This window comes from Eubalaena glacialis, chromosome 15 (genome assembly GCF_028564815.1).
Source record: "Eubalaena glacialis isolate mEubGla1 chromosome 15, mEubGla1.1.hap2.+ XY, whole genome shotgun sequence".
NCBI classification, from domain to species: domain Eukaryota; kingdom Metazoa; phylum Chordata; class Mammalia; order Artiodactyla; family Balaenidae; genus Eubalaena; species Eubalaena glacialis.
Genome location: NC_083730.1, coordinates 243,228 through 258,548, shown reverse-complemented (window position 1 = coordinate 258,548; position 15,321 = coordinate 243,228).

Genomic DNA, 15,321 nt, shown 5'->3' with positions numbered 1-15,321 from the left:
GGGTACGGTTTAGGGTACGGGTGAGGGTACGGCGTAGGGTATGTGTTAGGGTTAGGGTTAGGGTTAGGGTAGGGCTTAGGGTACGGGTTAGGGTATGGGTGAGGGTACGGCATAGGGTATGGGTTAGGGTTAGGGTTAGGGTTAGGGTACGGCTTAGGGTATGGTTTAGGGTACGGGTGAGGGTACGGCGTAGGGTATGGGTTAGGGTTAGGGTTAGGGTTAGGGTTAGTTTTAGGGTTAGGGATTGGTTTAGGGTACGGGTTAGAATTAGCGTACATGTTAGGGTTAGGGTTTGGGTTAGGGTTAGGGTACACGTTAGGTTAAGGGTATGGGTTAGGGTTAGGGTACACGTTAGGATTAGGGTATTTATTAAACCTATCCCACTCTCTAGATACCACTTAGCACGTAAAGGAATATTATTTGGGGTCCAGCCATGGAGAAGATTTTAGTCACTAGGATAAGATAAAGAATAAACACATTATAAAAAAATCACGTTAGGATTTTCCTTTTAACCTGTTCCTTAAAAAACTAGTGCTTAGGAAATCTAATGGAGGCAAAAGCAGTCAAGGGTAGTTTAGGGTTAGGGTTCGGATTAGGGTTAGTGTTAGGGTTAGGGTACGGCTTAGGGTATGGGATAGGGTACGGGTGAGGGTACGGCGTAGGGTAGGGGTTAGGGTTAGGGTTAGGGTTAGGGTACGGCTTAGGGTATGGGTGAGGGTACGGGTGAGGGTACTGCGTAGGGTATTGGTTAGGGTTAGGGTACGGCTTAGGATACGGGTTAGGGTACGGTTTAGGGTACGGCGTAGGGTAGGGGTTAGGGTTAGGGTTAGGGTTAGGGTACGGCTTAGGGTACGGGTTAGGGTACAGGTGAGCGTACGGCGTAGGGTATAGGTTAGGGTTAGGGTTAGGGTTAGGGTACGGCTTAGGATACGGGTTAGGGTACGGGTGAGGCTACGGCGTAGCATATGGGTTAGGGTTAGGGTTAGGGTTAGGGTACAGCTTAGGGTACGGGTTAGGGTACGGGTGAGGGTACGGCGTAGGGTATGGGTTAGGGTTAGGGTTAGGGTTAGTGTTAGGGTTAGGGTACGGCTTAGGGTATGGGATAGGGTACGGCGTAGGGTAGGGGTTAGGGTTAGGGTTAGGGTTAGGGTTAGGGTTAGGGTTAGGGTACGGCATAGGGTACGGTGAGGGTACGGGTGAGGGTACTGCTTAGGGTATTGGTTAGGGTTAGGGTACGGCTTAGGATACGGGTTAGGGTACGGGTTAGGGTACGGCGTAGGGTAGGGGTTAGGGTTAGGGTTAGGGTTACGGTTAGGGTTAGGGAACGGCTTAGGGTACGGGTTAGGGTACAGGTGAGGGTACGGCGTAGGGTATAGGTTAGGGTTAGGATTATGGTTAGGGTACGGCTTAGGATACGGGTTAGGGTACGGGTGAGGCTACGGCGTAGCGTATGGGTTAGGGTTAGGGTTAGGGTTAGGGTTAGGGTACGGCTTAGGGTACGGGTTAGGGTACGGGTGAGGGTACGGCGTAGGGTATGGGTTAGGGTTAGGGTTAGGGTTAGGGTTAGTTTTAGGGTTAGGGATTGGTTTAGGGTACGGGTTAGGATTAGCGTACGTGTTAGGGTTAGGGTTTGGGTTAGGGTTAGGGTACGCGTTAGGGTTAGGGTATGGGTTAGGGTTAGGGTACACGTTAGGATTAGGGTATTTATTAAACCTATCCCACTCTCTAGATAACACTTAGCACATAAAGGAATATTATTTGGCGTCCAGCCATGGAGAAGATTTTAGTCACTAGGATAAGATAAAGAATAAACACGTTATAAAAAAATCACGTTAGGATTTTCCTTTTAACCTGTTCCTTAAAACACTAGTGCTTAGGAAATCTAATGGAGGCAAAAGCAGTCAAGGGTAGTTTAGGGTTAGGGTTAGGGTTAGGGTTAGTGTTAGGTTTAGGGTACGGCTTAGGTATGGGATAGGGTACGGGTGAGGGTACGGCGTAGCGTAGGGGTTAGGGTTAGGGTTAGGGTTAGGCTTAGGGTACGGATTAGGTTACGGGTGAGGGTACGGGTGAGGGTACTGCGTAGGGTATTCGTTAGGGTTAGCGTACGGCTTAGGATACGGGTTAGGGTACGGGTTAGGGTACGGCGTAGGGTAGGGGTTAGGGTTAGGGTTAGGGTTAGGGTTAGGGTTAGGGTACGGCTTAGGGTACGGGTTAGGGTACAGGTGAGGGTACGGCGTAGGGTATAGGTTAGGGTTAGGGTTAGGGTTAGGGTACGGCTTAGGATACGGGTTAGGGTACGGGTGAGGCTACGGCGTAGCGTATGTGTTAGGGTTAGGGTTAGGGTACGGCTTAGGGTACGGGTGAGGGTACGGGTGAGGGTACAGCGTAGGGTATTGGTTAGGGTTAGGGTACGGCTTAGGATACGGGTTAGGGTACGGTTTAGGGTACGGCGTAGGGTAGGGGTTAGGGTTAGGGTTAGGGTTAGGGTACGGCTTAGGGTACGGGTTAGGGTACAGGTGAGGGTACGGCGTAGGGTATAGGTTAGGTTTAGGGTTAGGGTTAGGGTACGGCTTAGGATACGGGTTAGGGTACGGGTGAGGCTACGGCGTAGCATATGGGTTAGGGTTAGGGTTAGGGTTAGGGTACAGCTTAGGGTACGGGTTAGGGTACGGGTGAAGGTACGGCGTAGGGTATGGGTTAGGGTTAGGGTTAGGGTTAGTTTTAGGGTTAGGGGTTGGTTTAGGGTACGGGTTAGGATTAACGTACGTGTTAGGGTTAGGGTTTGGGTTACGGTTAGGGTACGCGTTAGGGTTAGGGTATGGGTTAGGGTTAGGGTACACGTTAGGATTAGGGTATTTATTAAACCTATCCCACTCTCTAGATACCACTTAGCACGTAAAGGAATATTATTTGGCGTCCAGCCATGGAGAAGATTTTAGTCACTAGGATAAGATAAAGAATAAACACATTATAAAAAAATCACGTTAGGATTTTCCTTTTAACCTGTTCCTTAAAACACTAGTGCTTAGGAAATCTAATGGAGGCAAAAGCAGTCAAGGGTAGTTTAGGGTTAGGGTTAGGGTTAGGGTTAGTGTTAGGGTTAGGGTACGGCTTAGGGTATGGGATAGGGTACGGGTGAGGGTACGGTGTAGGGTAGGGGTTAGGGTTAGGTTTAGGGTTAGGGTTAGGGTTAGGGTACGGCTTAGGGTACGGGTGAGGGTACGGGTGAGGGTACTGCGTAGGGTATTGGTTAGGGTTAGGGTACGGCTTAGGATACGGGTTAGGGTACGGGTTAGGGTACGTCGTAGGGTAGGGGTTAGGGTTAGGGTTAGGGTTAGGGTTAGGGTTAGGGAACGGCTTAGGGTACGGGTTAGGGTACAGGTGAGGGTACGGCGTAGGGTATAGGTTAGGGTTAGGGTTAGGGTTAGGGTACGGCTTAGGATACGGGTTAGGGTACGGGTGAGGCTACGGCGTAGCGTATGGGTTAGGGTTAGGGTTAGGGTTAGGGTACGGCTTAGGGTACGGGTTAGGGTACGGGTGAGGGTACGGCGTAGGTTATGGGTTAGGGTTAGGGTTAGGGTTAGTTTTAGGGTTAGGGATTGGTTTAGGGTACGGGTTAGGATTAGCGTACGTGTTAGGGTTAGGGTTTGGGTTAGGGTTAGGGTACGCGTTAGGGTTAGGGTATGGGTTAGGGTTAGGGTACACGTTAGGATTAGGGTATTTATTAAACCTATCCCACTCTCTAGATACCACTTAGCACATAAAGGAATATTATTTGGCGTCCAGCCATGGAGAAGATTTTAGTCACTAGGATAAATAAAGAATAAACACATTATAAAAAAATCACGTTAGGATTTTCCTTTTAACCTGTTCCTTAAAACACTAGTGCTTAGGAAATCTAATGGAGGCAAAAGCAGTCAAGGGTAGTTTAGGGTTAGGGTTAGGGTTAGGGTTAGTGTTAGGGTTAGGGTACGGCTTAGGGTATGGGATAGGGTACGGGTGAGGGTACGGCGTAGCGTAGGGGTTAGGGTTAGGGTTAGGGTTAGGGTCCGGATTAGGTTACGGGTGAGGGTACGGGTGAGGGTACTGCGTAGGGTATTGGTTAGGGTTAGGGTACGGCTTAGGATACGGGTTAGGGTACGGGTTAGGGTACGGCGTAGGGTAGGGGTTAGCGTTAGGTTTAGGGTTAGGGTTAGGGTTAGGGTATGGCTTAGGGTACGGGTGAGGGTACGGGTGAGGGTACTGCGTAGGGTATTGGTTAGGGTTAGGGTACGGCTTAGGATACGGGTTAGGGTACGGGTTAGGGTACGGCGTAGGGTAGGGGTTAGGGTTAGTGTTAGGGTTAGGGTTAGGGTACGGCTTAGGGTACGGGTTAGGGTACAGGTGAGGGTACGGCGTAGGGTATAGGTTAGGGTTAGGGTTAGGGTTAGGGTACGGCTTAGGATACGGGTTAGGGTACGGGTTAGGGTACGGCGTAAGGTAGGGGTTAGGGTTAGGGTTAGGGTTAGGGTTAGGGTATGGCTTAGGGTACGGGTTAGGGTACAGGTGAGGGTACGGCGTAGGGTATAGGTTAGGGTTAGGGTACGGCTTAGGATACGGGTTAGGGTACGGGTGAGGCTACGGCGTAGCGTATGTGTTAGGGTTAGGGTTAGGGTTAGGGTAGGGCTTAGGGTACGGGTTAGGGTACGGATGAGGGTACGGCATAGGGTATGGGTTAGGGTTAGGGTTAGGGTTAGGGTTAGTTTTAGGGTTAGGGATTGGTTTAGGGTACGGGTTAGGATTAGCGTACGTGTTAGGGTTAGGGTTTGGGTTAGGGTTAGGGTACGCGTTAGGGTTAGGGTATGGGTTAGGGTTAGGGTACACGTTAGGATTAGGGTATTTATTAAACCTATCCCACTCTCTAGATACCACTTAGCACGTAAAGGAATGTTATTTGGGGTCCAGCCATGGAGAAGATTTTAGTCACTAGGATAAGATAAAGAATAAACACATTATAAAAAAATCACGTTAGGATTTTCCTTTTAACCTGTTCCTTAAAACACTAGTGCTTAGGAAATCTAATGGAGGCAAAAGCAGTCAAGGGTAGTTTAGGGTTAGGGTTAGGGTTAGGGTTAGGGTACACGTTAGGTTAAGGGTATGGGTTAGGGTTAGGGTACACGTTAGGATTAGGGTATTTATTAAACCTATCCCACTCTCTAGATACCACTTAGCACGTAAAGGAATATTATTTGGGGTCCAGCCATGGAGAAGATTTTAGTCACTAGGATAAGATAAAGAATAAACACATTATAAAAAAATCACGTTAGGATTTTCCTTTTAACCTGTTCCTTAAAACACTAGTGCTTAGGAAATCTAATGGAGGCAAAAGCAGTCAAGGGTAGTTTAGGGTTAGGGTTAGGGTTAGGGTTAGGGTTAGGGTTAGGGTACGGCTTAGGGTATGGTATAGGGTACGGCGTAGGGTAGGGGTTAGGGTTCGGGTTCGGGTTAGGGTTAGGGTTAGGGTTAGGGTACGGCATAGGGTACGGGTGAGGGTACGGGTGAGGGTACTGCGTAGGGTATTGGTTAGGGTTAGGGTACGGCTTAGGATACGGGTTAGGGTACGGGTTAGGGTACGGCGTAGGGTAGGGGTTAGGGTTAGGGTTAGGGTTAGGGTTAGGGTTAGGGAACGGCTTAGGTTACGGGTTAGGGTACAGGTGAGGGTACGGCGTAGGGTATAGGTTAGGGTTAGGGTTAGGGTACGGCTTAGGATACGGGTTAGGGTACGAGTGAGGCTACGGCGTAGCGTATGGGTTAGGGTTAGGGTTAGGGTTAGGGTACGGCTTAGGGTACGGGTTAGGGTACGGGTGAGGGTACGGCGTAGGGTATGGGTTAGGGTTAGGGTTAGGGTTAGTTTTAGGGTTAGGGATTGGTTTAGGGTACGGGTTAGGATTAGCGTACGTGTTAGGGTTAGGGTTTGGGTTAGGGTTAGGGTACGCGTTAGGGTTAGGGTATGGGTTAGGGTTAGGGTACACGTTAGGATTAGGGTATTTATTAAACCTATCCCACTCTCTAGATACCACTTAGCACATAAAGGAATATTATTTGGCGTTCAGCCATGGAGAAGATTTTAGTCAGTAGGATAAGATAAAGAATAAACACATTATAAAAAAATCACGTTAGGATTTTCCTTTTAACCTGTTCCTTAAAACACTAGTGCTTAGGAAATCTAATGGAGGCAAAAGCAGTCAAGGGTAGCTTAGGGTTAGGGTTAGGGTTAGGATTAGTGTTAGGGTTAGGGTACGGCTTAGGGTATGGGATAGGGTACGGGTGAGGGTACGGCGTAGCGTAGGGGTTAGGGTTAGGGTTAGGGTTAGGGTACGGATTAGGTTACGGGTGAGGGTACGGGTGAGGGTACTGCGTAGGGTATTCGTTAGGGTTAGGGTACGGCTTAGGATACGGGTTAGGGTACGGGTTAGGGTACGGCGTAGGGTAGGTGTTAGGGTTAGGTTTAGGGTTAGGGTTAGGGCTAGGGTACGGCTTAGGGTACCGGTGAGGGTACGGGTGAGGGTACTGCGTAGGTTATTGGTTAGGGTTAGGGTACGGCTTAGGATACGGGTTAGGGTACGGGTTAGGGTACGGCGTAGGGTAGGGGTTAGGGTTAGGGTTAGGGTTAGGGTACGGCTTAGGGTACGGGTTAGGGTACAGGTGAGGGTACGGCGTAGGGTATAGGTTAGGGTTAGGGTTAGGGTTAGGGTACGGCTTAGGATACGGGTTAGGGTACGGGTTAGGGTACGGCGTAAGGTAGGGGTTAGGGTTAGGGTTAGGGTATGGCTTAGGGTACGGGTTAGGGTACAGGTGAGGGTACGGCGTAGGGTATAGGTTAGGGTTAGGGTACGGCTTAGGATACGGGTTAGAGTACGGGTGAGGCTACGGCGTAGCGTATGTGTTAGGGTTAGGGTTAGGGTTAGGGTAGGGCTTAGGGTACGGGTTAGGGCACGGGTGAGAGTACGGCATAGGGTATGGGTTAGGGTTAGGGTTAGGGTTAGGTTACGGCTTAGGGTACGGGTTAGGGTACGGGTGAGGGTACGGCGTAGGGTATGGGTTAGGGTTAGGGTTAGGGTTCGGGTTAGTTTTAGGGTTAGGGATTGGTTTAGGGTACGGGTTAGGATTAGCGTACGTGTTAGGGTTAGGGTTTGGGTTAGGGTTAGGGTACGCGTTAGGTTAAGGGTATGGGTTAGGGTTAGGGTACACGTTAGGATTAGGGTATTTATTAAACCTATCCCACTCTCTAGATACCACTTAGCACGTAAAGGAGTATTATTTGGGGTCCAGCCATGGAGAAGATTTTAGTCACTAGGAGAAGATAAAGAATAAACACATTATAAAAAAATCACGTTAGGATTTTCCTTTTAACCTGTTCCTTAAAACACTAGTGCTTAGGAAATCTAATGGAGGCAAAAGCAGTCAAGGGTAGTTTAGGGTTAGGGTTCGGATTAGGGTTAGTGTTAGGGTTAGGGTACGGCTTAGGGTATGGGATAGGGTACGGGTGAGGGTACGGCGTAGGGTAGGGGTTAGGGTTAGGGTTAGGGTTAGGGTTAGGGTTAGGGTTAGGGTTAGGGTACGGCTTAGGGTACGGGTGAGGGTACGGGTGAGGGTACGGCGTAGGGTAGGGGTTAGGGTTAGGGTTAGGGTTAGGGTTAGGTTACGGATTAGGTTACGGGTGAGGGTACGGGTGAGAGTACTGCGTAGGGTATTGGTTAGGGTTAGGGTACGGCTTAGGATACGGGTTAGGGTACGGGTTAGGGTACGGCGTAGGGTAGGGGTTAGGGTTAGGGTTAGGGTTAGGGTTAGGGTTAGGGTACGGCTTAGGGTACGGGTTAGGGTACAGGTGAGGGTACGTCGTAGGGAATAGGTTAGGGTTAGGGTTAGGGTTAGGGTACGGCTTAGGATACGGGTTAGGGTACGGGTGAGGCTACGGCGTAGCGTATGTGTTAGGGTTAGGGTTAGGGTTAGGGTACGGCTTAGGGTACGGTTTAGGGTACGGGTGAGGGTACGGCGTAGGGTATGTGTTAGGGTTAGGGTTAGGGTTAGGGTAGGGCTTATGGTACGGGTTAGGGTATGGGTGAGGGTACGGCATAGGGTATGGGTTAGGGTTAGGGTTAGGATTAGGGTACGGCTTAGGGTATGGTTTAGGGTACGGGTGAGGGTACGGCGTAGGGTATGGGTTAAGGTTAGGGTTAGGGTTAGGGTTAGTTTTAGGGTTAGGGATTGGTTTAGGGTACGGGTTAGAATTAGCGTACATGTTAGGGTTAGGGTTTGGGTTAGGGTTAGGGTACACGTTAGGTTAAGGGTATGGGTTAGGGTTAGGGTACACGTTAGGATTAGGGTATTTATTAAACCTATCCCACTCTCTAGATACCACTTAGCACGTAAAGGAATATTATTTGGGGTCCAGCCATGGAGAAGATTTTAGTCACTAGGATAAGATAAAGAATAAACACATTATAAAAAAATCACGTTAGGATTTTCCTTTTAACCTGTTCCTTAAAAAACTAGTGCTTAGGAAATCTAATGGAGGCAAAAGCAGTCAAGGGTAGTTTAGGGTTAGGGTTCGGATTAGGGTTAGTGTTAGGGTTAGGGTACGGCTTAGGGTATGGGATAGGGTACGGGTGAGGGTACGGCGTAGGGTAGGGGTTAGGGTTAGGGTTAGGGTTAGGATTAGGGTTAGGGTTAGGGTACGGCTTAGGGTATGGGTGAGGGTACGGGTGAGGGTACTGCGTAGGGTATTGGTTAGGGTTAGGGTACGGCTTAGGATACGGGTTAGGGTACGGTTTAGGGTACGGCGTAGGGTAGGGGTTAGGGTTAGGGTTAGGGTTAGGGTACGGCTTAGGGTACGGGTTAGGGTACAGGTGAGGGTACGGCGTAGGGTATAGGTTAGTGTTAGGGTTAGGGTTAGGGTACGGCTTAGGATACGGGTTAGGGTACGGGTGAGGCTACGGCGTAGCATATGGGTTAGGGTTAGGGTTAGGGTTAGGGTACAGCTTAGGGTACGGGTTAGGGTACGGGTGAGGGTACGGCGTAGGGTATGGGTTAGGGTTAGGGTTAGGGTTAGTGTTAGGGTTAGGGTACGGCTTAGGGTATGGGATAGGGTACGGCGTAGGGTAGGGGTTAGGGTTAGGGTTAGGGTTAGGTTTAGGGTACGGCATAGGGTACGGGTGAGGGTACGGGTGAGGGTACTGCTTAGGGTATTGGTTAGGGTTAGGGTACGGCTTAGGATACGGGTTAGGGTACGGGTTAGGGTACGGCGTAGGGTAGGGGTTAGGGTTAGGGTTAGGGTTACGGTTAGGGTTAGGGAACGGCTTAGGGTACGGGTTAGGGTACAGGTGAGGGTACGGCGTAGGGTATAGGTTAGGGTTAGGGTTATGGTTAGGGTACGGCTTAGGATACGGGTTAGGGTACGGGTGAGGCTACGGCGTAGCGTATGGGTTAGGGTTAGGGTTAGGGTTAGGGTTAGGGTACGGCTTAGGGTACGGGTTAGGGTACGGGTGAGGGTACGGCGTAGGGTATGGGTTAGGGTTAGGGTTAGGGTTAGGGTTAGTTTTAGGGTTAGGGATTGGTTTAGGGTACGGGTTAGGATTAGCGTACGTGTTAGGGTTAGGGTTTGGGTTAGGGTTAGGGTACGCGTTAGGGTTAGGGTATGGGTTAGGGTTAGGGTACACGTTAGGATTAGGGTATTTATTAAACCTATCCCACTCTCTAGATACCACTTAGCACATAAAGGAATATTATTTGGCGTCCAGCCATGGAGAAGATTTTAGTCACTAGGATAAGATAAAGAATAAACACGTTATAAAAAAATCACGTTAGGATTTTCCTTTTAACCTGTTCCTTAAAACACTAGTGCTTAGGAAATCTAATGGAGGCAAAAGCAGTCAAGGGTAGTTTAGGGTTAGGGTTAGGGTTAGGGTTAGTGTTAGGGTTAGGGTACGGCTTAGGGTATGGGATAGGGTACGGGTGAGGGTACGGCGTAGCGTAGGGGTTAGGGTTAGGGTTAGGGTTAGGCTTAGGGTACGGATTAGGTTACGGGTGAGGGTACGGGTGAGGGTACTGCGTAGGGTATTCGTTAGGGTTAGGGTACGGCTTAGGATACGGGTTAGGGTACGGGTTAGGGTACGGCGTAGGGTAGGGGTTAGGGTTAGGGTTAGGGTTAGGGTTAGGGTTAGGGTACGGCTTAGGGTACGGGTTAGGGTACAGGTGAGGGTACGGCGTAGGGTATAGGTTAGGGTTAGGGTTAGGGTTAGGGTACGGCTTAGGATACGGGTTAGGGTACGGGTGAGGCTACGGCGTAGCGTATGTGTTAGGGTACGGCTTAGGGTACGGGTGAGGGTACGGGTGAGGGTACAGCGTAGGGTATTGGTTAGGGTTAGGGTACGGCTTAGGATACGGGTTAGGGTACGGTTTAGGGTACGGCGTAGGGTAGGGGTTAGGGTTAGGGTTAGGGTTAGGGTACGGCTTAGGGTACGGGTTAGGGTACAGGTGAGGGTACGGCGTAGGGTATAGGTTAGGGTTAGGGTTAGGGTTAGGGTACGGCTTAGGATACGGGTTAGGGTACGGGTGAGGCTACGGCGTAGCATATGGGTTAGGGTTAGGGTTAGGGTTAGGGTACAGCTTAGGGTACGGGTTAGGGTACGGGTGAGGGTACGGCGTAGGGTATGGGTTAGGGTTAGGGTTAGGGTTAGTTTTAGGGTTAGGGGTTGGTTTAGGGTACGGGTTAGGATTAACGTACGTGTTAGGGTTAGGGTTTGGGTTACGGTTAGGGTACGCGTTAGGGTTAGGGTATGGGTTAGGGTTAGGGTACACGTTAGGATTAGGGTATTTATTAAACCTATCCCACTCTCTAGATACCACTTAGCACGTAAAGGAATATTATTTGGGGTCCAGCCATGGAGAAGATTTTAGTCACTAGGATAAGATAAAGAATAAACACATTATAAAAAAATCACGTTAGGATTTTCCTTTTAACCTGTTCCTTAAAACACTAGTGCTTAGGAAATCTAATGGAGGCAAAAGCAGTCAAGGGTAGTTTAGGGTTAGGGTTAGGGTTAGGGTTAGTGTTAGGGTTAGGGTACGGCTTAGGGTATGGGATAGGGTACGGGTGAGGGTACGGTGTAGGGTAGGGGTTAGGGTTAGGTTTAGGGTTAGGGTTAGGGTTAGGGTACGGCTTAGGGTACGGGTGAGGGTACGGGTGAGGGTACTGCGTAGGGTATTGGTTAGGGTTAGGGTACGGCTTAGGATACGGGTTAGGGTACGGGTTAGGGTACGTCGTAGGGTAGGGGTTAGGGTTAGGGTTAGGGTTAGGGTTAGGGTTAGGGAACGGCTTAGGGTACGGGTTAGGGTACAGGTGAGGGTACGGCGTAGGGTATAGGTTAGGGTTAGGGTTAGGGTTAGGGTACGGCTTAGGATACGGGTTAGGGTACGGGTGAGGCTACGGCGTAGCGTATGGGTTAGGGTTAGGGTTAGGGTTAGGGTACGGCTTAGGGTACGGGTTAGGGTACGGGTGAGGGTACGGCGTAGGGTATGGGTTAGGGTTAGGGTTAGGGTTAGTTTTAGGGTTAGGGATTGGTTTAGGGTACGGGTTAGGATTAGCGTACGTGTTAGGGTTAGGGTTTGGGTTAGGGTTAGGGTACGCGTTAGGGTTAGGGTATGGGTTAGGGTTAGGGTACACGTTAGGATTAGGGTATTTATTAAACCTAACCCACTCTCTAGATACCACTTAGCACATAAAGGAATATTATTTGGCGTCCAGCCATGGAGAAGATTTTAGTCACTAGGATAAGATAAAGAATAAACACATTATAAAAAAATCACGTTAGGATTTTCCTTTTAACCTGTTCCTTAAAACACTAGTGCTTAGGAAATCTAATGGAGGCAAAAGCAGTCAAGGGTAGTTTAGGGTTAGGGTTAGGGTTAGGGTTAGTGTTAGGGTTAGGGTACGGCTTAGGGTATGGGATAGGGTACGGGTGAGGGTACGGCGTAGCGTAGGGGTTAGGGTTAGGGTTAGGGTTAGGGTCCGGATTAGGTTACGGGTGAGGGTACGGGTGAGGGTACTGCGTAGGGTATTGGTTAGGGTTAGGGTACGGCTTAGGATACGGGTTAGGGTACGGGTTAGGGTACGGCGTAGGGTAGGGGTTAGCGTTAGGTTTAGGGTTAGGGTTAGGGTTAGGGTATGGCTTAGGGTACGGGTGAGGGTACGGGTGAGGGTACTGCGTAGGGTATTGGTTAGGGTTAGGGTACGGCTTAGGATACGGGTTAGGGTACGGGTTAGGGTACGGCGTAGGGTAGGGGTTAGGGTTAGGGTTAGGGTTAGGGTTAGGGTACGGCTTAGGGTACGGGTTAGGGTACAGGTGAGGGTACGGCGTAGGGTATAGGTTAGGGTTAGGGTTAGGGTTAGGGTACGGCTTAGGATACGGGTTAGGGTACGGGTTAGGGTACGGCGTAAGGTAGGGGTTAGGGTTAGGGTTAGGGTTAGGGTTAGGGTATGGCTTAGGGTACGGGTTAGGGTACAGGTGAGGGTACGGCGTAGGGTATAGGTTAGGGTTAGGGTACGGCTTAGGATACGGGTTAGGGTACGGTTGAGGCTACGGCGTAGCGTATGTGTTAGGGTTAGGGTTAGGGTTAGGGTAGGGCTTAGGGTACGGGTTAGGGTACGGATGAGGGTACGGCATAGGGTATGGGTTAGGGTTAGGGTTAGGGTTAGGGTACGGCTTAGGGTACGGGTTAGGGTACGGGTGAGGGTACGGCATAGGGTATGGGTTAGGGTTAGGGTTAGGGTTAGGGTTAGTTTTAGGGTTAGGGATTGGTTTAGGGTACGGGTTAGGATTAGCGTACGTGTTAGGGTTAGGGTTTGGGTTAGGGTTGGGGTACGCGTTAGGGTTAGGGTATGGGTTAGGGTTAGGGTACACGTTAGGATTAGGGTATTTATTAAACCTATCCCACTCTCTAGATACCACTTAGCACGTAAAGGAATGTTATTTGGGGTCCAGCCATGGAGAAGATTTTAGTCACTAGGATAAGATAAAGAATAAACACATTATAAAAAAATCACGTTAGGATTTTCCTTTTAACCTGTTCCTTAAAACACTAGTGCTTAGGAAATCTAATGGAGGCAAAAGCAGTCAAGGGTAGTTTAGGGTTAGGGTTAGGGTTAGGGTTAGGGTACACGTTAGGTTAAGGGTATGGGTTAGGGTTAGGGTACACGTTAGGATTAGGGTATTTATTAAACCTATCCCACTCTCTAGATACCACTTAGCACGTAAAGGAATATTATTTGGGGTCCAGCCATGGAGAAGATTTTAGTCACTAGGATAAGATAAAGAATAAACACATTATAAAAAAATCACGTTAGGATTTTCCTTTTAACCTGTTCCTTAAAACACTAGTGCTTAGGAAATCTAATGGAGGCAAAAGCAGTCAAGGGTAGTTTAGGGTTAGGGTTAGGGTTAGGGTTAGGGTTAGGGTTAGGGTACGGCTTAGGGTATGGTATAGGGTACGGCGTAGGGTAGGGGTTAGGGTTAGGGTTAGGGTTAGGGTTAGTTTTAGGGTTAGGGATTGGTTTAGGGTACGGGTTAGGATTAGCGTACGTGTTAGGGTTAGGGTTTGGGTTAGGGTTGGGGTACGCGTTAGGGTTAGGGTATGGGTTAGGGTTAGGGTACACGTTAGGATTAGGGTATTTATTAAACCTATCCCACTCTCTAGATACCACTTAGCACGTAAAGGAATGTTATTTGGGGTCCAGCCATGGAGAAGATTTTAGTCACTAGGATAAGATAAAGAATAAACACATTATAAAAAAATCACGTTAGGATTTTCCTTTTAACCTGTTCCTTAAAACACTAGTGCTTAGGAAATCTAATGGAGGCAAAAGCAGTCAAGGGTAGTTTAGGGTTAGGGTTAGGGTTAGGGTTAGGGTACACGTTAGGTTAAGGGTATGGGTTAGGGTTAGGGTACACGTTAGGATTAGGGTATTTATTAAACCTATCCCACTCTCTAGATACCACTTAGCACGTAAAGGAATATTATTTGGGGTCCAGCCATGGAGAAGATTTTAGTCACTAGGATAAGATAAAGAATAAACACATTATAAAAAAATCACGTTAGGATTTTCCTTTTAACCTGTTCCTTAAAACACTAGTGCTTAGGAAATCTAATGGAGGCAAAAGCAGTCAAGGGTAGTTTAGGGTTAGGGTTAGGGTTAGGGTTAGGGTTAGGGTTAGGGTACGGCTTAGGGTATGGTATAGGGTACGGCGTAGGGTAGGGGTTAGGGTTCGGGTTCGGGTTAGGGTTAGGGTTAGGGTTAGGGTACGGCATAGGGTACGGGTGAGGGTACGGGTGAGGGTACTGCGTAGGGTATTGGTTAGGGTTAGGGTACGGCTTAGGATACGGGTTAGGGTACGGGTTAGGGTACGGCGTAGGGTAGGGGTTAGGGTTAGGGTTAGGGTTAGGGTTAGGGTTAGGGAACGGCTTAGGTTACGGGTTAGGGTACAGGTGAGGGTACGGCGTAGGGTATAGGTTAGGGTTAGGGTTAGGGTACGGCTTAGGATACGGGTTAGGGTACGGGTGAGGCTACGGCATAGCGTATGGGTTAGGGTTAGGGTTAGGGTTAGGGTACGGCTTAGGGTACGGGTTAGGGTACGGGTGAGGGTACGGCGTAGGGTATGGGTTAGGGTTAGGGTTAGGGTTAGTTTTAGGGTTAGGGATTGGTTTAGGGTACGGGTTAGGATTAGCGTACGTGTTAGGGTTAGGGTTTGGGTTAGGGTTAGGGTACGCGTTAGGGTTAGGGTATGGGTTAGGGTTAGGGTACACGTTAGGATTAGGGTATTTATTAAACCTATCCCACTCTCTAGATACCACTTAGCACATAAAGGAATATTATTTGGCGTCCAGCCATGGAGAAGATTTTAGTCAGTAGGATAAGATAAAGAATAAACACATTATAAAAAAATCACGTTAGGATTTTCCTTTTAACCTGTTCCTTAAAACACTAGTGCTTAGGAAATCTAATGGAGGCAAAAGCAGTCAAGGGTAGCTTAGGGTTAGGGTTAGGGTTAGGATTAGTGTTAGGGTTAGGGTACGGCTTAGGGTATGGGATAGGGTACGGGTGAGGGTACGGCGTAGCGTAGGGGTTAGGGTTAGGGTTAGGGTTAGGGTACGGATTAGGTTACGGGTGAGGGTACGGGTGAGGGTACTGCGTAGGGTATTCGTTAGGGTTAGGGTACGGCTTAGGATACGGGTTAGGGTACGGGTTAGGGTACGGCGTAGGGTAGGTGTTAGGGTTAGGTTTAG